Genomic DNA, 25600 nt, shown 5'->3' on the forward strand with positions numbered 1-25600 from the left:
GAGAATGATGTGGAATTGTAAACAAAACTAAATGCATTTCTTAATTAACATGAATATATTTTAGAAAATGTTATAAAACCAGACAGTTTCCTTTGTCCTCTTCCACAGACAAGATGTCACAAAATAATTTATTTATATATCACATTTACATAATTTTATAAAAAGGTTTTATAGTAAAAGACTCACATCCATTTTCAGGATTATGGATTCAGCAGTACTAAAATTTCTACTTCTCCCATTACCCTAACTTTGCATTACATGTGTGTGCTTCAGCTAAAGCTGGAATCTTTTCATATTTTCTACTACTTGAACTTCTCTGGCGCTTGCATGCCTTATCCATCCACTTGATGAAACGACACTACATGCCTTTTTGTATATATATTTTATTTTGTTCACACTTGCTTAATATGAGTGAAAAATGGGAGTTGTTCTAGGTTTGTGGCACTTAGACCTTCTTTGCACAGAAACAAATTGTTACATGGGGTCTTTGGCAGTAGAGGCAAGCCTTTTTTTTTTTTTTCTTTTAAGGCTTCCCAATAACTCTGCATCAAATTATTCATAGTGTAGTACCTTTCAACTAAAATATTTTGGATGTCCACAATGTATTTGGCAGATCATCATAGTTTAACATGACTTTTCTTTCACCCTTGCACAGTTGTGTGTGGAACACACAGAATTAAGTAGGGGTTGGTAATATAGTAAACCTCACTGTCTGAATTCTTTCAGTTTATTATTCCTCATAACTTCTGGTACTATGCAAAAAGTATTAAGGTACTACTACAGAAGCAATTTAACTGGGTCACTATGCATAGTGCTTTGACCTTTCCTATTAAAATATCAGGGGTCAATTATTCTCTTTATTGACTGCAGACAGACCAAAAAAGCTTATATGAATGCAGGAAAAAATTAGGTCATCTAATAGAAAAAAGCTTTCGGTAACGTAACACATTCCATTGGATATTACAGAAGCATCAATATTCAAATATAGACTGTTTCTACAGGTCACAATTCAGGACTAATAAAGTCATTCCAGATGTAATTTGATGGGTAAGACAACATTAAACAAAAAACTGAAGTATTATTAAAGCCTTTATGTGAGAAGTTGCATGTACAGCCCATCTTAAAATGTGCAGTAGTATTCTTGTTTGAAAGCTATTCTCTATATTTGAAATGGATGACCAGTATCAGTAACAACTCACAAAAAACCCAAGACAGTAAGCAAGTCAAAATAGAGATAAGAAGACCAAGTCTGCATCTATAGGCTTTTCACTTATAATCGCTCTCCACCTCTAGATGCCTAAACACCTTTAATAATTTTGTGTTGACTTTAAAGAATCTGATGTGCCTTCCTGAGCTGCACATGCAAATCTGCTTCTTTCTGGAGGACAGGTACGTGTGGGTAGATATGGATGCTACTTTTGGGTTTGCTACAAACTTATTTCTCCATATCGGTGGGCAAACCACAGTTCTGTCAGATGGCTCTGTTACACAAGAAATATAGGAACATCGTTTCATCCTCTTCTAATTACTTTTGCTTGAACTCAATTGCTGGTTTAGCAACTTCACATTTCAAATTTTATATACATATATATATATATACTCCGTTAATGCAAAAGTTTCATGTACAGTCATTGAAAACATATCCAATTTATTAAAAAATAAATGGCTTACTCAGCACTAAAAGGTACAATGATCAAAGTCTTTTGGCTATTACTGTTATTATCATTGGTATCATTGGTTACTTTATGCAAATACAGTTCCACTGCTATTTCATCTGAAATTCCTATCTCCTATGTCTAGAAATTTATATTGTCTATTCTCCACTGCATGGAGAAACATACAGGCTTTGAAAACAACAAAAAATGATATCCGGCTTTCATCACTTTTGATATCTGTATGTTCTCAAGGGTTTAATAACAGTTTAAAGCATAAATGTAATTCTATATGCTTTTTACTTCAACTTTTAAATTGAATTTTATGCTTTTTTTCTATATTTTCAATTACCTTTCCTTTAATCTTTCTAGGTTTTGTTTAACTTTTATTGTTGTATTATTTCTTTTATTTCTGTTACAGCTATCAATCTCCTTTGAATAGATTCTTTGGTATTGCCACTCTTCTTTTTCTCTGTATTATCCTTTCAGCCTCATTTGCCCCAGGCATACTTCTCTGTCATACTTAACCGACCTTAGTATGCATCATGGAAATCTCAGTGAGGGAGATCATAGAGAAAGGGTATATTTGGACGTTTATCTAAAGCTTCATTCTTGGAAGATGGATTTACTATTTATGTCCTATACAAAGAACTCATCTTTTACCATGCAGGAGATATGACCATTGGCAATCCACTCCTGTATCATTAAAGAAGGGCAATACCCTGTCACTCTAATGTTCTGTCCAAAAACCCTAAGGCTTGCATATTCTGCTGCTAGTTGCTTCTTCTTCTTTGTGCATTATTGTATTCACTCCAGAAACCAGGTTTCATAAATGATGGATAATAAATCATTGCACCAGGCGTCAAGTCAGCTAGTTGGTGTGTTGGTACTCTCTACCCATTGTACTCTTCACCCTCTTCCCTGCTTTCACTTGAAATTCTTGAATTTCTTTCCCATTGTCAGTAAATACTGGTGTCATCATGCTATGTTAGGCTTCTTTCAATTATGAAGATTACCTTGCTACTTAGGTAGGAATTTAGGCTGTTTCTATTAATCTGTTTTTGGTTATTTGCTAATTATTGGCTTGCCTTGTGGCTTAAATACTACTGTATGATGTGCTGACACTGATCAAAAATAACCTTGCCTCAGAGTTAGAAAACTTGCATAAGATATTAGAAAACTGCACAGATATAAATGGACTTCTGTCTGATCAATCAATTTTACTGTCCTGAGGTTAAGTTATTCCTTGCTTGATTTGTGCAGGTTAACTGATAAATGCAAAAAGCATATTTTTTTTTAAACAATTCCTTGTAGGGCTCTTTACTTACATATAATTATAATGAAATGCATATAGGTATTTTTAATCTTTAAAAAAATCAAGATTTATATCTTATGTCTTTAAAAAGTTCAAACCCCTTAAGTTTCCTTATTGATCAGAATAGCTATTTTCATACAATGAAGAATCTACACAACATTTTGTAATGAGCTCATTAGGAAATGATGTAACTCATATTCTCTAAGATAAATGGGTAAATGAGAAGTGAAAGAAATAATGCATCATATCATGCCCCAGACACAGAAACTTAGTCAAGCAAATGCGGACGTACAGCAGACTCTCTTTTTGCTTTGCACATGGAAATGTGGACAGTGTTCAGAGTGACTTGTACAAAAAAAAAAAAAAAAGCCCAACAAAAAAAAACATCCTATTTCACAGTGATCACATCTGTTAAATTTTGTCTTTGGTATTGTAAGACCCTTCAGTTGCTCCTACCATTCCACTGATGACTCTTAGAAAAAATACTTAATGTGGTAAAACTTCAGGGGCAGGTATGAACAAGTCATTAAAATATTAATTGATTATGTCTTTTGCAAGTGTATAGAATGAAAATATTGCCCTCCCCCCCAAAAAAGCCTGTATTTACTTCTTAGTCATTATAAATGATGAGCTATGATGAAACCTCAGCTAGTAAGGCCAGCCTGGGAAATCTTTTAATATCATAATTTCCAAAAGACCAAACTTCAAGTATTGAGCTTGCTACTTTTCACTCATAGGTTTCTTATATGAACAATCTGAATTTTTGTAATGACAAAGATACAAGGGATGTTACTTGTACAGCACATACGGAGAAGCAGAGAAAAATGAAAGTCTTAATCATGAAGCAGAAAAGCTTGTACAATCTTGTCAAGATAAGGACAAAGACTTATAAGCAGGGATTCATAGGCATCAGAGAGAGCTCAATATTCTCATCATTGGCAGATGCTTCTCTCTGAGTGGCTGTCATTAGTCTTTGAACATGTAAAGAGCAACTGTCATTTTCTACTTTGTAAAGGATGACTGCTATATGAAAGAAACACAGCAAAGCTAATAGCAGATCTCATCACTAAGCTATATAAATGCATGAATAAGATAATTCCTATTAAAAAAAAAAAATCTGATAGTACTTTAAGAAATTGTCAGTGCCCAGTGTTAGCTCAGAGAGATTTGCTACAGAGATTCCTCTGCAAGACTCACAAGCATGGGAACTCTCTTCTATTACAAGAAGATATCTTTTCAGTTGATCAAAGAGAAAACTGAGATACAGAATACAGCTATAAAAAAAAATTGCCAGCAGTTGATGGAGTGTAATTCAGTGTAGCTGATAGACTACTTGTAGCTTCCTTTGTGTTCATCCATTAAACCAAGACACTACTAATGGTTCAAGTGTAACAGGGAGGAGTTTCAAAACTTCATTTACTAGCAGGCTTAGCCAGTAGCTTCAAAAATCTACAGGTCCTTAATGGGCTCTCTGATTCCATTTGGGATTGAGGAATCTCCTTCTACCCTGAAGGCTCCACTGGGGAGATTGTCTCTTTTGTCTTTTGTTCCTCTTTTGTCAGAGGTGTGCCCTTACAAAGAGTCTGAATCTATGTGTCTTCAGTGAGTATTTCACACCTGGGTCTTTTTTTTTTCAATGGAGAAGAGTGAAAAATGATATTTTGAGGAAGCAGCTTGAACATGTGCTTTATTACTGCAGGGTAATAATATATATACTAGCAATAAATCTATAAACCAGTCCCAAACCAGTATTTTCACAAATTTGCGTATATTGTGTGTATATTCATCAGGACAGGTCACTAAATGAGTTTCCCCTGCTTGGCTTAACAAAGGATGAAGGCAGGAAAATAAGGAGAATGAGAAAAGCTAGTGACGTATTAAAGTCATGCTAGCTGCATCATCTAATTGTCTTTGGATGTGATAGAACAGGAAGTAGTTGTAATGATGACCTAAGAAAACAAAGAAGCCTTTCTGCCCGGACAGAAGTGGATAACAAAAACTCTCATTGCACAGGTCCATTCTGATATATCATAGTATCTGGTTCTGGCATTGATGAGTTCAGGCCTTCCATTTTTCTGTTAATTGGGTAAAAACTGATAACTTCTGTCCATTATTGTGTTATCCTATATGTTGGAAAGCATGAATGGAATTAAATGCATAAACGTAATCTCAGTTAATTGCTGGAGACTCAAGAAAGCTTTAAAGACTTCAGTTGTCCTCCTGAACAGAGCTGATGTTGCTATGCTGAGAGATTAATCTAAATGATGTAGGGTCATAGGGTTTTATTACATAAGTTTGCCTTGGGTAAGAAAGTTCTGGTTTAGTAACACTGATCAGGATCTTTACTGATAAATACAATACAAGCCTTATTGTATTGTATCTTACTGTTTTTCAGCATCCTGAATTCTAGATATCAAACAACCTCCAGTATGTTTGCTCTGCATGTTTTGGTATGGGTACCGAACTTCCTTCTTTTGGTTGCGTTCTCTATGAAGCAAAATTTTCATTCAGGTTTTGGTGTTGCAACAAGTCACCTTCAAGTTGAAAACATCAAAAATTCTTCATGTTGGCTTTCCAAAATAAATTAGGGCTGCTTGTGTAACATTTGAAAGCTAAGTGTGGGTATTTGCTAAAGCAAGTAGCGGATTCTGGGGACTGTCCTGAATGGAACATGGTGCCATTGATCTGATTTAGCCATAAATGCCTGGGAAGATCTTCAGTAAAAGCAATAGTCTTCCTATAGTTTCGGTTGTTTATACTTAGACTTGTCTTTAAGGTAATTTGAGAATAAATCTGACATTTACGGAAAATATTCAGGCAGTAACTGAATAATTTTGATTTTGAGAAAGATCCTTTCAAAGTTCCCTCCCTTGCCCCCACCGCCCCCTCCCCCCCTTAAGTGTCAGAATGTTTTAATCTTCATTATTCTTATACCTGGAAGAGATATTGGAAACCTCAGAGAACATCATGATTGATATTTTTAATGAACAAATTAGAATCCAGGGAATCTTGAAATCAACCTAGAAATATAAAACTGGAGATACAATATTGTGCTTCCTACAAAATAATTTTCTAGTTTTACTTCTGTCTCACCAACCTTAATGATTTAAACTGAAATTGCAATACAACTTTTCTTGTTAACTTCACTTGCAAGAAGGTGACTGGTTTATTCTGCTGTGCCTCCTGGGAGACTGAGCCTTCCTGGGGAATTTGTTAACCTTCTCCAAAAGAGGTAGGAAAGGCAGTTTTCCATAGATATCCAAGAATGCAGCCAAACAAAGGGAGACAGAATGTGCTGAATTTCATTATTAATTTCTGTTTAACTTTCTGCTAACAAAAATTTCCAGTAAGAGATGAATTCTGATCCAGAACAGCCTATGTAGACACTTTGAAGACCTTCTCTTTGGAATCTGAAATTATCACTGCCTTCAATATCTTTTTTTGATTTTTAAAGATTTTAAATTGTTTTCCAAATAGGTTATTTGTTTTCTCTAGTGCTTTAACTCTGCAGTATCTATCAGTGCTAAGAGGCACCATGAAGTCACTGATTACCCTAAAACATACGGTCATTTGTTCAAAACTCAGACTCAAAATAAGATGACAAAAATACTTTGACATATTAATGACTTGCATGCTGGTTGTACAGCATGCTTACATTTCCCTGTTTGTCACTGTATTTTCAAAATATGAACGGTGGTTTAATCTTAGAGCCAGCACAGTACAAACCGACAATGAATAGTACACCCTTACGTAATTAAAGCTTTTCAAATGTTTCCCTGCACTCTTTCAAGAAGGTGGAAAATTATTATATGTTTTCTCTCTTTTTCAGAATTCTGTCTTGCTTTAGAAAGCAGAGACCAGACCAGCCTCAGCCTATGTATCTGTCTTGAAGTCAATGGAATTACCTTATTTTACATCAGGTGAAACTATAGCACTGTGTTTTAGTTCCCCTGGTCACTAGACTCCCATGAGTATTTAGTGGTGATACAGCATAGAGCACAACTGAGGAAGTAATATGCAACAGATAAATACGCACACAAAAAGATCTTTTCACTGCAGTAACTTTGTTGCTGGTCTACACATGACTGCTGTTGGAGTATCCTGAGAATTGGTGTATTTCAGGGCTGCAATGGAGCCCTTGGTCACTACTGGATGGGTGTGAGAGAGGAACGCAGAATGATGTCTCCTTTTTTTGTTGCTATAGTCTCAGCTGGTCCAATTGTTGGCTTTGAGATTGGTCTTACATTATCACAATATTACTACGTTGGGCTGAGAAGATCTCATTGGAATGATCCTCCAAGGGCTACCTGAAATAGCATTCTCGCCATTTTATCTCTGTAGCTTGACATCATAGGACTGCACAATTTCAGAAAAAAAAAGAAAAAAGCATGCTCTGCCACAGTCAGTTACTAACCTAAAACTGTTAAATCAAAGCAAAGTATGTAGACCAATGGGATGCTCTTTGTCAGATGAAATGAGATAACCCAAATCTGACACTAGTACAAATTGGACTGAAGTTGGCAAAGTCAATGGAAGTTGGCCTGTTTATTCCAATAATGTACTTTGCTCAGTACTTTGTAGTCTTGCATCATGGGGAATTTATAGCACTAAGAATTGCTACATGTTAAAGAATAGCGATCATATACAAAAGTGGAAGATATGAATTGCTAAAAAACACATTGTGACCAAATGGCGCATAAAAGAGAACATAGAAAAAATATTTACATTGGCTGGTAATAGTTGGTAAAAGCAAACACACCTAAAGATTTAAGGCAATTAAGAGATTTCAGTGGATTAAAATGTTGTCACTGGATAATGGTCTCACATTGAAAGATAAATTCTGAGAATATTTGCTTTCAAAATAAGAAACTAACCAGTAGGAAAATACTTCAACCATTAATTAGTTTCTACTGTACTGAGGAATGAACCCATTAAAAAAGAAACAAAACAATGTATTGGTGCTGGGATGGTGGAATTGTAACAGTTAAAACAAAGATCAATCTTTTAGTTAAAAAAAAAGATGTTTTGTCTGACTGGAACTCAAATGTTCACAGTGATGTCAAGGCAAGATGAGAGCTATGGACAGAATAAAACAATTCCCAAACTTGAGAAAAAATAGAAACCATCTTAAAACTAACACATTTCTAAAGTCTTGTTGTTTATTTCTTAAGTGGCAGGAGGATTCCATTTCATAGTAAAATGTTGAAAACTGGATCAGTTTGTCTACGTATCCAGCATTGCTCTTCCTGTTCACATATGAGTATGGCAAACACTGAAACAAATTACTTAGATTTAACTTTTCATTTGTATAGTGTATCCAGTAAAAAGCACATGAAATTATTTTAGATATATCTAATTTTAATATCAACAGGATAAAGCTTAAAGGTATTGCATAAGTAGATACTACAACTCAGGCAAACTAAATTCATATTTACAAAGCTACTTAGGCCCCTATCACTTCAGGGACCAAAATGCAGATTTCCACAGTCCCTGCTTTGCTGCTGCCTAATTTAGAAGGCACTAATTTGCAACCAGGATAGTTCTCAAGGTGCACTGATTTCTGTCAGAAGCCCTGTAAGTTCTGATGTTGGCCAAAATTTGAAAACAAGGCTTCACAAATTTGAATTTTGTCTTCCTAAAATTTGGGAATAAGCCTTATAGATTGTACACTGTGCTTGCCCAGCATTCTAGCAATGCCAGAGAAAAGGTGCTACCCCAGTGAGGAGATTCAAGTATGATGTGAAGAACTGACAGAATTGGCAGAGACTTTTACTCTTTTCCTCTTTCTATGGAGACTTTTCCTCTGTTGACAATGGTAATTATTCAGTGAGACAAAAATAACTTTTTAGTTTGATAGCGAGAAGGGAAGGAGAATGACTCTGAAGTTGTTAATAGGACACTTATCCATGAGACTTGTTCTCTAGCTTCGTTCTGACTAATTAAGTTTTTTGCATAGAGAGAAACTTCCACAAAAATGACTGAGAAGAAATCCTTTCAAAATACCCAACAATAATCTGGTCACTCGTTGGCACATGAACATGTGTTTCTTGCTCTTAATTGAGTGGACGAAGGACATGAATCCATTCTACACATACCACCCAAGTACTTAAGCTCCTGGGCACCATAAAAAAAGGGGGAAGGACTGATCTGAACTTGGAGAGGGATCCCTGATTATGATTTTCAAGCAGGTAGAAGTGCTAAGCTTGCAATAGTGAGCTGTAAACCTCTCCTCAATGCTTTCTCATTTTTAGCGTTTCCATTGCTGCCTTAGCACACTGATATCTATGCACACCTTTTTTCAAGTATCCTATTTTTTCTATACTTTGAACAGTGGAGTCTAGCAATCTTATGTAAGGGCACAGATGGCATTATATTTTACGGCTTTCCTAACTAAAATCTTCCTTGCTACTGAGTTAACACCTAAGTTCTTAATGTGGATCTGGGCCTGGGAATGTAGCTGGCTCAAACACTGCTTTGTCTTTATGAAAGACCCAAGTGGGATTTTAGACAGCCATTGAATTCACTCAGTACAAATTAACGTATGTAACATAAGAAAACATATGTAAATTCATTTGTCTATGTATGTCTGTTACTCTAAAATATATAAATGTGTTTTAGATTGGTCATAATAGTAAATTATCAACTTTAAAGTTGCTGTGCAAGACAGAAGTATTAAAAAGCCAAATTTTTAAAAGTCGTATAGTAGTTACAGTTCACTCATGCACAAACATATAACTAAAATATAGAAAGCATATGTATATATGGCAAATAATCTGGCAGAAAATTAATATATAAATAATATTTTATTTTCTTGATAACTCAATTAAGTAACTTGTTCTAATATATACACTGTAAGTAGTTTAAAACACACGTTTTAAAACTGCAGAGATCTTTCTCTATACATTCAGGAATAGAACTATGAATAAAGTTCATAATAAAGTTAAATTCCAAGTCAGCAAAAAATTAAACTCTCTAGATTCTATTCTCTGTGCTGCTACTGCATTAACAATGGCATGCTCAATTAGCATTTAACAGACTATAATACTTGACATTATGTATGAAAAACTCTAATCATGAAAGCTTGAGTAATCTAAAACACATCCCTGACAAGATTTCACTGCTGGAAGTCTGATTTCAAAATGTCAGCCAAGGCTGAGAAGCCATATATTGCGTGTTCATTAAACATCCTAAACCCATCAGTAATTTTTCAAAATCTGTAATCCTACCTGTAACCCTGGAATGAGTGTGAGACCATACAAAAGTGACAAAATGGTGCCTTTCATGCTATGTGATATATGAAGATCAGGTTTAATAATGTTAATTGCTTTCATCTGCTTAATTGTATAGTCTATAGCCAAACTTATCTTTCTGTGATTTAAATGATACTTTTCAACTATTTAAGTTATTGGAAATCTGTAAGACTTCTGGCTCAAAATGCAGCTCTGAAAGTTCACAGTTTTGAAGTATATTTCTTCACCTCACAATACGTCATAAGTAAATCACAAGGGAAAGAGTGCAATGACAAAAAACTTAGCAAGAATTTGAATGTAGACAGCTTTATCAGTGTGACCTTTTTCATTTAAATTAAACTTAACACTGTGGTTAAGAATCCAAACAAATCACAGAATCACAGAATCCTAAGGGTTGGAAGGGACCTCAAAAGATCATCTAGTCCAAGCCTTCTGCAAGAGCAGGGTAACCTAGAGTACATCACACAGGAACTTATCCAGGCGGGCCTTGAATATCTCCAATGTAGGAGGACTCCAAAACCCCCCTGGGCAACCTGTTCCAGTGCTCTGTCACTCTCACAGTAAAGAAATTTTTTCTGATGTTCACATGGAACCTCCTATGCTCCAGTTTACACCCATTGCCGCTTGTCCTGTCACTGGACATCACTGAAAAAAACCTAGCTCCATCATCCTGACACTCACCCTTTACATATTTGTAAATATTGATGAGGTCACCCCTCAGTCTCCTCTTCTCCAAGCTAAAGAGTCCCAGCTCCCTCAGCCTCTCCTCATAAGAGAGATGTTCCACGCCCTTAATCATCTTTGTAGCTCTGCGCTGGACTCTTTCAAGCAATTCCCTGTCCTTCTTGAACTGTGGGGCCCAGAACTGGACACAATATTCCAGATGCGGCCTCACCAAGGGGGAGGAGAAACTCTCTTGACCTACTAACCACACCCTTTCTAATGCACCCTAGGATGCCATTGGCCTTCTTGGTCACAAGGGCACATTGTTGGCTCATGGTCATCCTCCTATCCACCAGGACCCCCAGGTCCCTTTCCCCTTCACTACTATCCAGCAGGTACTGTACTGGTACATGGGGTTGTTCTTCCCCAGATGCAAGACTCTACACTTGCCCTTGTTGAATTTCATCAAGTTCCTCTCCGCCCAACTCTCCAGGCTGTCCAGGTCTCGCTGAATGGCAACACAGCCCTCTGGTGTGTCAGCCACTCCACCCTGTTTAGTATCATCAGAGAACTTGCTGAGGGTACATTCAGTTCCCTCATCCAGGTCGTTGATGAAAATATTACACAACACTGGTCCCAGCACTGACCCCTGAGGGACTCCACTAGTCACAGACCTCCAGCTAGATTCTGCCCCATTAACCACAACTCTGCCTTCTTCCTTCCAACCAGTTCTTGATCCACCTCACTACCTGATCATCAAGCCCACACTTCCTTAGCTTATCTATGAGGATGCTGTGGGAGACAGTATCAAATGCCTTACTGAAATCAAGAAAAAACACATCTACCGCTCTACCATCATCCATCCACCTAGTTACTTGCTCATAGAAGGCTATAAGGCTGGTCAAACATGACTTCCCCTTGGTAAAGCCACGTTGGCTGCTCTTAATGACCCCCTCATCCTTGATATGCCTAGAGACAGTGTCAAGAATAAGTTGTTCCATCACCTTTCCAGGGATGGAGGTAAGGCTGACCAGTCTATAATTACCCGGGTCCTCCTTGCCCTTCTTATAGACTGGCGTGATATTTGCCATCCTCCAATCCTCAGGCACCTCTCCTGTTTCCCACGACTTACCAAAGATGATGGAGAGTGGCTCAGCAATGACTTCCGCCAGCTCCCTCAGCACCCGCGGGTGTATTCCATCCAGACCCATCGATTTATAGATGTCCAGATTACTTAACTGATCCCTAACCCAATCCTCATCCACCAAAGCAAACTCCTCCTTTATCCTGACTCCTTCTGGGGCTATAGGAATCTGGGTCCCCCAGGGGGAGTCTGCAGGAGTAAAGACAGAGGGAAAGAGGGCATTCAACACCTCTGCCTTCTTTATATCCTCTGTCTCCAGGGCACCCACCTCATTCAGCAGTGGGCCTATACTGCTTCTTGTGTTAGTTTTATTCGCTATGTATTTGAAGAAGCCCTTTCTATTGTCCTTGACCCAATGTCGTGGTTTAAACCCAGTCAGGTAACTTGTTCACTCACTCCCAGTGAGTGGTGCCGAGCTGACAACAATCAAGGTCCGTGTCCGTCTCCCCCCCCCCCCCCCCCCCCGCACCGGGGCTCTCCCCTTCCCCGCTCCCGGAGGAACGGGGAGGAGGATCGAGAGAGTGCAACTCCTACGGGTTGAGACAAGAACAGTCCAGCAACAAATCACCACCGCTACTATCAGCTAAAACAATGATAAGGGAAAATAACAAGGGAAGAGAATACGATACCACCGGCCAAGAAAACGAGTTCCACCCGGAAGCTCCTGTCCTTCCGGGTAACTCCCAGTTACCCCCCACCCCGGGCATGACGTGCTGTGGTATGGAATACCTCCCCGGCTAGCCCGGGTCAGGCGCCCCGTCTCTGCTTCCTCACAGCTTCCCCTCCTCCCTGGCAGAGCATGAGCCTCACAGAGTCCTTGGTCAGGGTAAACATCACTTAGCAACAACCGACAACATCGGCTTCACCAACACTGTTCTCAAACTGGAAGTCAAAACACAGCACTGCACCAGTTAACACAAAGGAAAAAACATGACTGCTACTGCTGAACCCAGGACACCCAATTTGCCAGATTAAGTTCCAAGGAGGCCTTAGCTGTCCTAATTGCCTCCCTACATCCTCTAATAGCTGTCCTATATTCCTCCCAAGTGGTCAGCCCCTCCTTCCATAATCCATAGATTCTCTTTTTCCGTATGAGTTTGCTCAGCAGTTCCTTGTTTAACCATGTTGGTCTCCTGGCTCCCCTACTTGACTTCCTACTCATTGGGACACTCTGATTCTGAGCTTGGAAGAAGTGGTCCTTGAATGCTGACCAACTATCTTGAGCCCCTTTACCACCTAGTACCCTTTGCCATGATACTTCCCTTAGCAATTGATTGAAGAGGCCAAAGTTGGCCCTTCGGAAATCCAGAAATGTGGCCTTGCTAGGTATTCTATTCCTCCCACACAGGATCCTAAACTCCACCATCTCATGGTCACTGCAGCCAAGGCTGCCATTGACCATCACTGCTTCAACCAGACCCTCCTTGTTGGTGAGTACCAGATCCAGCAGCGCTCCTCTCCTAGTTGGTTTGTCCACCATTTGCATTAAGAAGTTATCATCAATGCACTAGAGGAATCTATCTGACGTATGTGTTAAATGTACTATTTCAGAGGTCATATTTTGTTACAAATGTGTATAGAAACCACTGTCAGAGAACAGACCACTTAAGATAAGCTTCAGACCAGTTGGCATGAAAAACAGGGGACCTACAGTTATTTCCTCCTCATGGCAAGAGACAAAGCTGTGATTGATCCCAAGGCATCCCTGGATGCACCACTCTGTCACTGGGAGCAGAGGGGTTGTATGAATGCCATACTCCCATCATCTGTTCCACACAAGTCTCTGACCAAGGACCAGACTAACTGCTGCTGGAGGAGTGCAGCTGATGTGTATTTAGGCAGGATTGAAAATTCTCTAAACATGATTGCATTCTACTCAACTGCACATTCATGCTACGGAATGATAGTTAATATCAGCACTTTCATGCACAAATGCTTGGTATGTTATAATTTTGCTTAAGAAGGTGCTACTGACAGGCAGTTTGGTTTCACAGGATCAGAAGGGAAAACATTTTTTTAAAATTTAAATTATCTCAAGCCAGCATTTGAATTCCACAAATGTTGCTTTGTATAAATTAGTCTTGAGTTTTACTTTCCACTGGTTTCAGAAAAGCAGAAGACACTTCACCACATTTTAACTGGAAGACCTTGAGTACAAAGCTTGATGTTGGGAATTTATGAATTTATACTTTCTTCACCCAGAGCTTGGCTCCCAGATGGAAAAAAAAAAAAGGCAGTGTCAAGGTTTTTGTTGTTTTTTTTTTATTTTTTTTTTGTTAGGAAGCTGGCTCTGTCACTGCAGGTTAGATGTGCTCTCAGAACACGGAACATATCAGGCCCTTCAGAGTTGGTACCTGGGGGAATATCTGGTTTCTATTATCATGCATGGGTTTGAATGCAAGGAACATCCTGAGCAGTTCAGCTTCATAGAGAGGGTGCATTTTGCAGCAAGTCTGAAATTTAATTCTAGAAGTCTTGAGATTTTAAAAATATATATACGTATATACATATTTTTAACCAAGTCTATCCAGATTTAATTTTTGAATATAGGCAGCAACTTCAGGTGTTTGAATACTACCACAAAGGGCAAACCCATGAAGCTGCTAAAGCTGGCACAGAATTTTTGCTGACTTCTAGTAGTCTAGACTACTGCGTATTGAACAATATTTCACACTTATCATTGGGAGGATACCCCGTGGAAATTTGTTTGATGTTTAAAATAGAAAAAAATTTAAAAAAATAGTCCATAATATCTGTATTATATTATCTGTATCCATATATAACATCTGTAATATCTTCAACTGCTTTAAGTTATGATGCTATGACGTAAACAGAGTTGATGACTAGTATGCTTGCATGCTAGTATTTTTAAGAAAAGGGGAAGTTATTAGTGTAGTCTTATTAGCAAAAGTCTCTGGTTAAATGCTAAATATCATGCCTAACCCTCTAGTTAGACAGGGAAATAAATCAATCCTTTCTACCCTAAAGGTAGAGAAGGTACTGAGTTAAGTCTTTCATTGGCACATGGACTTGCGCTTATACATGGCAAATTAGTAAGTGAAGAGCTGCAAAGTTAAATCAGTTTAATATTACATTGTAAATGTATACTAATGTTTTTGATAAAATTTTAAGTTTCCTGCTGAGATGGAAGAATCTGGAGGCATAAAGAAAGTGGCGCAGTCACTCATGAGAACATAACCTGTCACTTCTTTTTGTAAAATGATTGGAACACCCACTGTCCCCTGGGAGCCTGTAGGCAAATCAACCCCACTAGCTGCTTAAAAATGTTAACATGGCAGCCCTGTCAGTATTGTGATTGTTCACAGAAAAACTTAATAGAAAGAGTAATAAATTCAGCTGAATATAATGTCATGAATTCTTAAGACGTGACTTGATTTTCAGCTCACTGAAACGCAACCGTATCATTGCAGAAAATAAAATCCAATTCAAGCTGCTTGCTTAAGGGACCTGTAATATGCTCACAGCTTCTTATTGCCCTAATAGCTGCTGATACTTCTAACAAAAACGTCATGAATGTGAGACAACTGATACAGGAAATCACATGAACCAGATGTCAAAAATGCACACAAATCACCAATGCGCTTTTACACTAAAGACACCACCTACCACTGCCAGCCTTATTAAAAGGCTAAACATTATTTTTAACTGTGAAATATTTCTAAAGTAAGGAAGGATTATTATTAATTTAATTGTTTAAATCAACAAATGTTAACTTACCTCAAATGAGGTAAGCTAGCAATATTGTAATTATTGTAACACTGTAAAAGGCAATCAGAATATTTTAATATTAAAAAAAAGCAGGTATTGGATATATTTTTAGGTTTTCAAAAGAATATAACCATTTTAATATTTTTCAAACATACCTTCAAACATACAAAAAAACATATTGCCTTTCGATTCAGTAGCATACATTGTGGGTTCTTCATGCCTTTTGTGTTCAGATATTTTCATTAATTTCTTTATCTATGTATTTGTCACATTCCCTTTGTTTTCATTATTTGCTCATATTGGAAATGCGTCAATAAGATGCTGTATTTTGAGTTGAGGGTTATGAAGCTGGTAGATTTAATCGCTAATGGACTGTATTCTACTCTCACACATACTCATAGATTCCATTACAATCAAAGGAAATGATGTATTTGAAAGTCAAAATTACTATACGACTGATTCCTATTTGGAAAATCCTTCATTTATCAGCATACACACAGAGGCACTCATGAATGCTCTCACACACATGCACAAAGAAATATTCTTAATAGAATTCTTTAGATTTTTTTCCAAACTGCTCTGGAACTGTGTATTTTTCAGAGATGCACTGAATATTCTCCAAAAGTCTAAAATAAAATTACTTTTAAAAAAAAAAACCAACAAATTAATAATGGCAATACCATTTTGAATGAAATATACAGCGCTTTTCCATAATTTTTGATCAGGAACAATCATTTAAAAACTAACTGATCCACAGAGCTGTGTGATAATGGCTACTTTAGCTATTTTACAATGCCACAATCATTACAACAAAAAGCTTTTCTTAAATTGAATTCTTGCACAGTTTCCAGAGCTTAGGTGGGGCTCCAAAGAATTAACTTCAGAATTAGGGTCTAATTCAGTTGCAGGCACTATCATCTATCAAATACTGTTGATGTCCTGTATACTACAGTTGTGTAACAAATTGTTAGACCTTTTCATTTCAGTATCTTGAAAACTTTCCCATCAGAAAAGATAGCTTTAAGATAATAATTGAAAAAAAAAGACCAAACCAGTTAGGGATTGCTATATACAAGGCAAAGGGCATCCCACAAGCAAAGAGGTTAATATTCTGACAAACAGAAATTTTGCTTCAGTGTCGGATCTGCCACAATTAGTCTTTGATGACATTATCTAAAAGTATATCAAATGTGTCATGTTATTTTGGCAGGTGTTAGCAATACAAAATGGTGTTTCTTTGATAGGTCCTGCGTGAAACACCTTGGTTATGTCCCAGCTGTATTGGTGAAATTCCTCTCAGCTTTCTTCACTCTGGTGCCAATGCATACTGCTGAATAAATATCTATCTTTTCCAAAGCACTGCAGGGTTTTAAACTTAATTTCAAAGCGCTGCAGGATTTTATGCTGCACAGCCCCCACTGTAATCTGGGGGCACTGTGCAGCTTAAAAAGCATTGTATGGAAAGTCTACCCCTAAATGAGAGTTGGAAGGGAATGAATCCCATATTTGAAATTAAAGAAACCAAAAGAACAGCACCTATTCTATTAGTCTTTGACAAGAAGCTGGAAGAAATGAAGAAGGATATATTTGCTTGTATTTTCGAGCTACTTTCTGCTGAGCACTTGATAGAAAGCAATTGTAAACTAACCGCTTAAGCAGGCAAGAGAGGGTTTATGGCCTGTTTGCATTTTGAAAGGAAGAAAAGGACCTGAATTAGACTTCAGGCTTGATTTTCACTGTTTTTAACTTTATCTAGTGACTCATACCTATGTGTGCTGATTGTGATGGTTTTAAGTGGTTCTGCTATTACTCTATACTTAACATTTTGCAAGCATTACTGGCTGCCAATTGACAGCTCAGCCCCATTTAATGTTTTTCACCCAGCCCATAGCTTCTCATGAATTTTTAAAGGTAGATTTGGTAGATACAACATAGATACAGCGCTAGATACAGGGAAATGACATGATGTTCTGCGCATCAATCTGATGTTCTCAGTCTGTGACAGCACAGAGATAAAAAGAGGCTGAAGATCAGACTGGAAGGTGGATGTGTAATGAACAATCTGTTTATTTTTTTTACTGAGTTCATTTTAATCTGTTTAAAATGTTTGATTCTTTTACTTGATGGAAAAAAAAAAACAATTTTGTAAAGATAGATTTTACTTTTAAAAGGAAATATTAGTCATAAATTAATGAAAAATTGCCCAGCCTATTTTTAAAGATGGCAGAGAGCTCAAAATACCAGGATAGCACAGGAGATGATAGTGAGATTGAGCATACTAAAGGGAATTAAAAAAAAAGCTACATATTGTAATTTCCTATAACAGCATAAAGCCACACAGGAACAGAGCAATTGCATGACAGAATGGTTTTGTAAAGGGGCTTCAGAGCAAGGCTTTAGATCATTGGTTGCTCTTGCACCCGTGCACAAGACTGTTTGTCAAGCCTGCTCTGTGCCATGGGGCTGGTAGAGTGTCAGTGATGCATTAGATTGACGTCTGTTTTAGGATATAACCCCCAGCTAGGGCTACTGAATTTTGAGTGGAAGCCTCTTTAATAAGAATAATATTATGACAATATGTAAAAAATGCTATATACAACATCATTGCATAATATAATTCTATAATAGATATATAGTAACACAATTTCTTCTCTCTGCTGTCTTTTAAAGTTCAATAACAGAAAGAAAGGCAAAGCATTTTTACTGAGAAGCACAGCAATGGAGAACTGCTTGCACACAATGTAAGTCCCACTGGTACATGATGAGAGTCTTACTGAGCTATCACATCTCATAACCACATTTTCCTTTATTTCTCATTTTTCTATCTATGCGGCAGAACCACTGCATTCAAGTGTTATGACTCTGCTTGAAATGTTCAGCTTATCCTCCTTGAGAAAGGGAATTTGATAATTCAAAGGTAATGACAGAAGAGAGTACTCTAAGGATATTATCTCTTGAGAAGCTTGACAGTCAAGGCAGAGAACTTCAACGGGGTGAAAAAGTGGACAAGAACTGTAGAGGGACAAAATCAGCAGGAATATCTTTGCCTCTCAGGAAGCAAAAGAGGGGCAGGAGGGGGGTTGGAATAGAACAGAGAAGGACCTTTCCTTCTTCTAACATGTAAATCCTTGAAGAAGTTGATTCTGTCAGACTCCAGGTTGAAGCATTAGGCAAACCCTCCAACAGTCCAGGTATGTAGTGGGTAGGTTCTTCTGTAAGAAATGATCTGGAAATAAAACCTGCCTTGTTGGCTAGAACCACTGAAGATTTGAATACTGTAGTCGGATGCTGCCTCTCTTTCTTATGAGTTTCAGTGCCTTGTCATCACCAGAAAATTGTTCTCTAGTGAAATTCAAATGCTGAAGAAAACCTACATGATCAAAAAGTAATGTGTGCATCCTATAAGCTGCCTTCTCTATTTGCAAATGTGTAGAATTCCCTGAATTCCCAAATGTTGGCTTTGATCAGAATGTTGGATGGCAAGAAAACAGCATCAGGGAAGCCAAATAAAGGAAAGGCCAAAAGTAGATCATAAATCCAAAAGTAGATCATAAATCCAAAAAGCAAGGCAAACAATGAATGAAGAAAGAAGATAAAAGAAATGAAGGGAAGAAAAGATAAAGAAAGGAGAACTGAAGAAAGAAGAAATGGTGCAACAACCATTTTACTTTCTTAATTTTTAATTTCAAAACAAACAGCATTTTTTTTTTTTTTTTACACATGAAGGCCTGAAGGGAAAATCCCCACTCACTATGAATATTTCTTGCAAGAAGGCAACACGAAAAGAAAATGCAGTCTTCAAAACTAGGACTTTCCCATGCCACACAACAGGGGCTGTCTAAAGTGGTTCTTTGCTTCTAACTAAAGACATCCTGGCTGGAAGAATCTCCTCCTCTCCTCCTTTCTGACAGTCAGTGACAGACATAATGCCTATGGAATTCAAGAAGCATCTTAATCCTGCCTAAGAAGGGACCTGCATTTTTCACAGCAATTAGGAAATAATTTTACTGTGACCAGCTTCTCCACAAAGCCAGCGGTACCACAGCTATGTTTTCACAAGGAAGATTTTCTCTTGGAATTGGTGTTCAAGAGCAGAAGAATGGGTAGCTGTCTTGCCTACAGAACATGTTGGTCTGCTGTTCTCCCCTCAGACTCTTTGTGGCCTGGAAGGCACTGCATACAATTAAAGACAGTGTAATTGTACTGCTAGTAACACGTTATCTTAGTTTTTAGCAATTTTTTCTTCCTAATTGGAAATTATTAGCATATCTTTTGCCAAAGTGCTTTGAGCTTTGTTCCAATTTAGATTTGGTTATTTTGAAAGGTAAATAACCATAAAAATATTAAGCAAAATGCAGTGTTGCACATAAAGCTCAAAGAAACATAGATGTTTAGCATAAAGCTTCAAAGCAAATGCTACTATATTGCTTTCTATGTGCGTGACTTCAAATTGTTCCTAAGTAACGTAATTATCATTGACTGAGCCTAGTCATTTTATTATATACAAATTATGACAATAAATAATGCATTAGTAACAATTTAAAGGAAACAAAATCCCTTCAGTTATTTTAAATTATTAACCACATGGCTAACCACATGATTAACCCCTGGCTCTATAGCTCACTGAGTCTCATATTAAAAAAATAATGTATAAGGGATGCAAACAGTTCCCGTGAAAAACAGTATGTACTAAGAGAATATCTGCAGAAAAGAAAAAAAAGTATCTCAGTGGGAGAAGATGGATTTTTATCTGGCACAGAGCTATCTCTATGAAATGCACTAAAATCAGTGAACATCTAATACAAAGCAGAGAGTATATTAGGGAAAGTAAAAAATGTGTTTCACTCATTGTGGCAACTTGCCTGGCCACATCTGTGGCCTTTTAACATATAACTCCTAACTTGTAAATCCTTGAGGAAGTTGTTTTGGTCAGACTCCAGGTTGAAGCACTGGGCAAACCCCTCCAGTGGTCTAGGAACATGATGAACATGATGGGTTCCTGTGTAAGAAATGACCATGAAACAAACCTTCCCAGCTGGCCAAAGCCACTGAAGAACTGAATACTGTAGTCAGATGCCACCTCTATTTCTTATGAGTTCCAGTGCCCTGCCATGACCAGAAAATCACACCAGTGACATTCAAATACTGAGGAAAACCTACATGATTGGAAGGTAAAGCTTGCATCCTGTAGGCCACCTTCTCTATTTCAAAATGGCGAAGTCCTGTGCAGAAGTCCCTAAATGCCTAAATGTCAGGAATGTAGTTGTGACCTGTCTTTTCTAGTCTGTTTCACTGGCGTACGAGCTAGTGAGACCTACATATTTAACTGTTCTAATCAACTCAACACATGAAATGCATGGTGAGTGACACTTCCAGACCAGTTGGGAGCTTCTGCTACTGCAAAAAATAAATTAATTCTTTGTTTGGACTCAAGTGTGATCAGTAAAAGTTGTCCACAGCACTACTGTTTCTAGCACAGCTTCTCCCTGTAGTCTTATAATACCCTCACTTGTGCTGCTGAGTAGAAACATGATGGTACGGCCAAGCACAAGCAATCCAGGAGGTTCCTCGATTGTGTGGAAGACAACTTCCTCCTGCAAGTAATAGAGGAGCCGACAAGGAGAGGTGCCATGCTTGACCTCATGCTCACCAACAGGGAAGGGCTTGTTGGAAATGTGACTCTCCAGGGCAGCCTTGGATGCAGCTATCACGAGATGGTCGAATTTGAGATCCTCAGGACAGTGAAAAGAGCATGCAGCAAGCTCGCTGCCCTGGACTTCAAAAGAGCAGACTTGGCCTCTTCAGGAACATGCTTAGTGAGGTTCCATGGGATATAAGCCCTAGAGGGCAGGGGGGCCCAAGACTCTTGGTTGATATTCAAGGATCACCTGCTACAAGCTCAGGAGTGTTGCATCCCAGCTAGAAGGAAGTGCAGCAGGAGGGCCAGGAGACCTCCTTGGATGGATAAGGAGCTCCTGAGGAAAATTCAAATGAAAAAAGAGGCTTATAAAAAGTGGAAGCAAGGACAGGTGGCATGGGAAGAGTACAGGGATGTTGTCTGGGAAGCTAGGGACCAGGTTAGGAAAGCTAAGGCCAGCTGGAATTAAACTTGGCTAGAGGTATCAAGGATAACAGGAAGGGATTCTATAGGTACGTAGCAAATAAAAAAACAGACTAGGGAGAACGTAGGCCCCCTCAGGAAGCTCTCAGGAGAACTGGCTACACAGGAAGGTTGAGGTTCTGAATGACTTCTTTGCCTTGGTCTTCACTGGCAAAGGCTCTGACCAAACCACCCAAGTCTTGGAAGGCAGATGCAGGGACTGCGAGAATGAAGACCCTGCGCCCACTGTAGGAGAGGATCTGGTTCGAGATCATCTTAAAAATCTGAATGTGCACAAGTTCATGGGTCCTGACAAAATCCATCTGCAGGTCCTGAAGGAGCTGGCAAATGAAGTTGCTAAGCCGCTGGCCATCATATTTGAAAAATCATGGCAGTCAGGTGAAGTTCCCAACGACTGGAAAAAGGGAAACATAACCCCCATTTTCAAGAAGGGAAAAATGGATGACTCAGGGAACTGCAGACTAGTCAGTCTCACCTCTGTGCCTGGCAAAATCTTGGAGCAGATTCTCCTGGAAGGCATGCTAAGGCACATGAAAAGCAACAAGGTGCTTGGTGACAGCCAGCATGGCTTCACTAAGGGGAAATCCCGCCTGACCAATTTGGTGGCCTTCTATGATGGGGCTACAGAACTGATGGACAGGGGTAGAGCAGTTGATGTCATCTACCTGGACTTGTGCAAAGCATTCGACATTGTCCCACACAACATCCTTGTCTCTAAATTGGAGAGACATCAATTTGATGGATGGACCACTCAGTGGATAAAGAACTGGCTGGACAGCCGCACACAAAGAGTTGTGGTCAATGGCTCAATGTCCAGCTGGAGACCAGTAACGAGTGGTGTCCCTCAGGGATCGGTGTTGGGAACGGTCTTGTTTAACATCTTTGTCAGTGACATGGACAGTGGAATTATGTGTGCCCTCAGCAAGTTTGCCGATGTCACCAAGCTGCGTGGTTCGGTTGATACGCTGGAGGGAAAGAATGCCATCCAGAGGGACCTTGACCCATTTGTGAGGTGGGCTGATGCCAACCTCATGAAGTTTAACCATGCCAAGTGCAAGGTCCTACACCTGGGTCGGAGCAATCCCAGGCACAACTACAGGTTGGGCAGAGAAGGTTCAGAGCAGCCCTGTGAAGAAGGACTTGGGGGTGTTGCTCAATAAGAAAATGAACATGAGCCGGCAGTGTGCGCTTGCAGCCCAGAAAGCCAACCGTATCCTGGGCTGCATCAAAAGGAGCATTACCAGCAGGTCAAAGGAGGTGATCCTGCCCCTCTACTCTGCTCTTGTGAAACCTCACTTGGAGTATTGTGTGCAGTTCTGCTGTCCTCAACATTAAAAAGACATGGAACTGCTGGAACAAGTCCAGAGGAGGGCCATGAGGATGATCAGGGGACTGGAGCACCTCCCGTATGAAGATAGGCTGAGAAAGTTGGGGCTGTTCATCCTGGAGAAGAGAAGGCTGTGTGGAGACCTCATAGCAGCCTTCCAGTATCTGAAGGGGGCCTACAGGGATGCTGGGGAGGGGACTCTTCGTTAGGGACTGTAGTGATAGGACAAGGGGTAACGGGTTCAAACTTAAACAGGGGAAGTTTAGATTGGGTATAAGGAGGTATTTCTAAGATTAAAATGCTCAGAAATGGAGGCTTAAAAGTCTTACTACAGCTGAAGTAGTCCTCACTTCTTTTCCTCGCTCCTTGCTTCTATAGGCAAGCTAACAGATCTGGATGTGCTGACACTGAGAACAGAGTGAAAGGCTGATATATTTACTCAAGTGTTTCCCTATGGGAGGGGCAAGCAAGAAATAAGCTGGGGTTCTGACTGGAGGGAGAAATATAAAATGATTATATCTGCTAGTAAATCAGTTTGAAAATTTGTTGATGTTGGAAATACTCCCAGAACCTCAATGACAGGTTTATTTTTATCAACAACAACAATAATTAATAATTAATGCTAAATGTCTCTCTTGGCAACTAGAATTATCAAGTATAAAATGCTATATTATGAATTATATACTTAGCATGGATGTCTCCTCATACAAAATCTCTCAGACTATATCCATAGCTGTTATGCCCTGGATGACATGACATAGCCAAATTACCTTTGGAAAGTTATCTGTATTCTCTCTGCTCCTGCGGTGGGAATTCCCTTAGTGGATGCTCTGTGACCTGAACAGATCAGATAACTTTGCCTGCAGAGGCAACCACTAAAATCAGTGTCATCCTCTGTACACACAGCAGCATCTCTAAAACAATTGTACTGACAGGTTTAGATTATTGTAGGAAAGCAGTCTCCCCTTTCAGATGCTGGAAGGCACGAGATTTCTTAATTTTTTTTGTTACTTTATTTAGAAACTGGGTAATGTTTTATGATAGATCTATTCTTATATTTTAGAGGCTCTTGGAAACAAAAGCCTCTGGTAGACCATAATGACAGAACCATACTGTCATAGGGGATTATTGCGCATGTGAGCTTAACAAGAAGAAGAAACGTGCTAGGGACTGCATGGAAAGGTTACTTGCTTTGTGCATTCATTATAATCCATTTTTAATTCCCTTTCCTTCAACACCACTTAGAAAAATTCCTTCCAGAAGCTTAAGTTTTCATAGCACACCAGCAGATCTCTGTTCACCAGTTTCTAGGGGAGACAAATGAATCCAAGTGACCCAAATCAGTCCTGATTCTATGATTCTAGCTGACACATGATAACAGGTTTAAATGTAGAGAACAGAAGGAGCATGACCTGAGATTAGCAAAGCCCATATGAATAATTAACACTAATATAGTGCAATGCTAAGAGATATCAAAGTCCAGTTGTGCAGGGTACAGTATACATGTATCTTGAATGGAAATTCGGCAAAGTGCTTCCTTGACAAAGAAAACTCAAAATGCTTCTTTGGCTTTGCTTCATTTGTCATACCTGTTCACTTAAGTATTGAATTGAAACCTCCAGGGGCTCAAACACACAACCAAGTTATCATGGCATAACAAGTGTCAGCTGAGCGATATCAATAACTTGCATGCATGCTCCTAACCATGGCAACTGCAAAACAATAAAATCTGGCTTAGTTCTAATTCATTTCAGGCTTTGTATTTTCTACTGACCGTATGTGTTCACAGGGATTAATGCCACAACTTGAAGTTTTGAAATCTTTCTACCTGCAATCGACAATTTCCTACAATTAAAAGACATGTTTGATCATTTAATGGCTAATATTTAACTAGGACAGATAATATTCTTTAGGTATTTATGGAATGTGATTGAGCCATCTTACTAAGGTTTAAAAATCTTACTAAAATCTATTTTTACTGGTCTTAGATACTATTGTTGAATCTTCTATCCAGAAGGCAGAATCCTTTAGAAACAAATGGAAACAAGACACCTGATCAGGCTTAAACTCCTACAAACTCTTTTCTGGAGAGATTTTATGGGGCGAGGTTTATGAATAGCTACAAGAGGCAAACTGAGTCTAGCAGCAGTTCTTGTCCATCATTAATTCTGCCTTGATACTGAGTTCCAACAATGATTCCTAGCAAAACCATTTTTCTTCCACTGTAGTACAACTGCAATGCCTTGTGGGATCATTCAATTCAGTGAAACATTAGTATTATTCTGTATTTACTTTAAAAGGTAACAAAGTGCCAAAATTAAGGTTTTATAGCAATAATGAAATTGCTGACATTCAAGCCTGAATTCTGATTGAGTTGACATAAGAGGATATGCAGTTGA

At 38.6% G+C, this 25600-nt stretch overlaps 1 protein-coding gene across 8 annotated transcripts in view; it reads right to left on the minus strand.

Annotated features, from left to right (window-relative positions):
* Nucleotides 1-25600, minus strand: part of ADGRB3 (adhesion G protein-coupled receptor B3) — a 468139-nt gene that overhangs the window by 61971 nt on the left and 380568 nt on the right. The window lies entirely within an intron of this gene.

This window comes from Pezoporus wallicus, unplaced genomic scaffold, assembly GCF_028554395.1.
Source record: "Pezoporus wallicus isolate ANWC-B61680 ecotype Strahan unplaced genomic scaffold, APGP_CSIRO_Pwel_v1 contig_4901, whole genome shotgun sequence".
NCBI classification, from domain to species: domain Eukaryota; kingdom Metazoa; phylum Chordata; class Aves; order Psittaciformes; family Psittacidae; genus Pezoporus; species Pezoporus wallicus.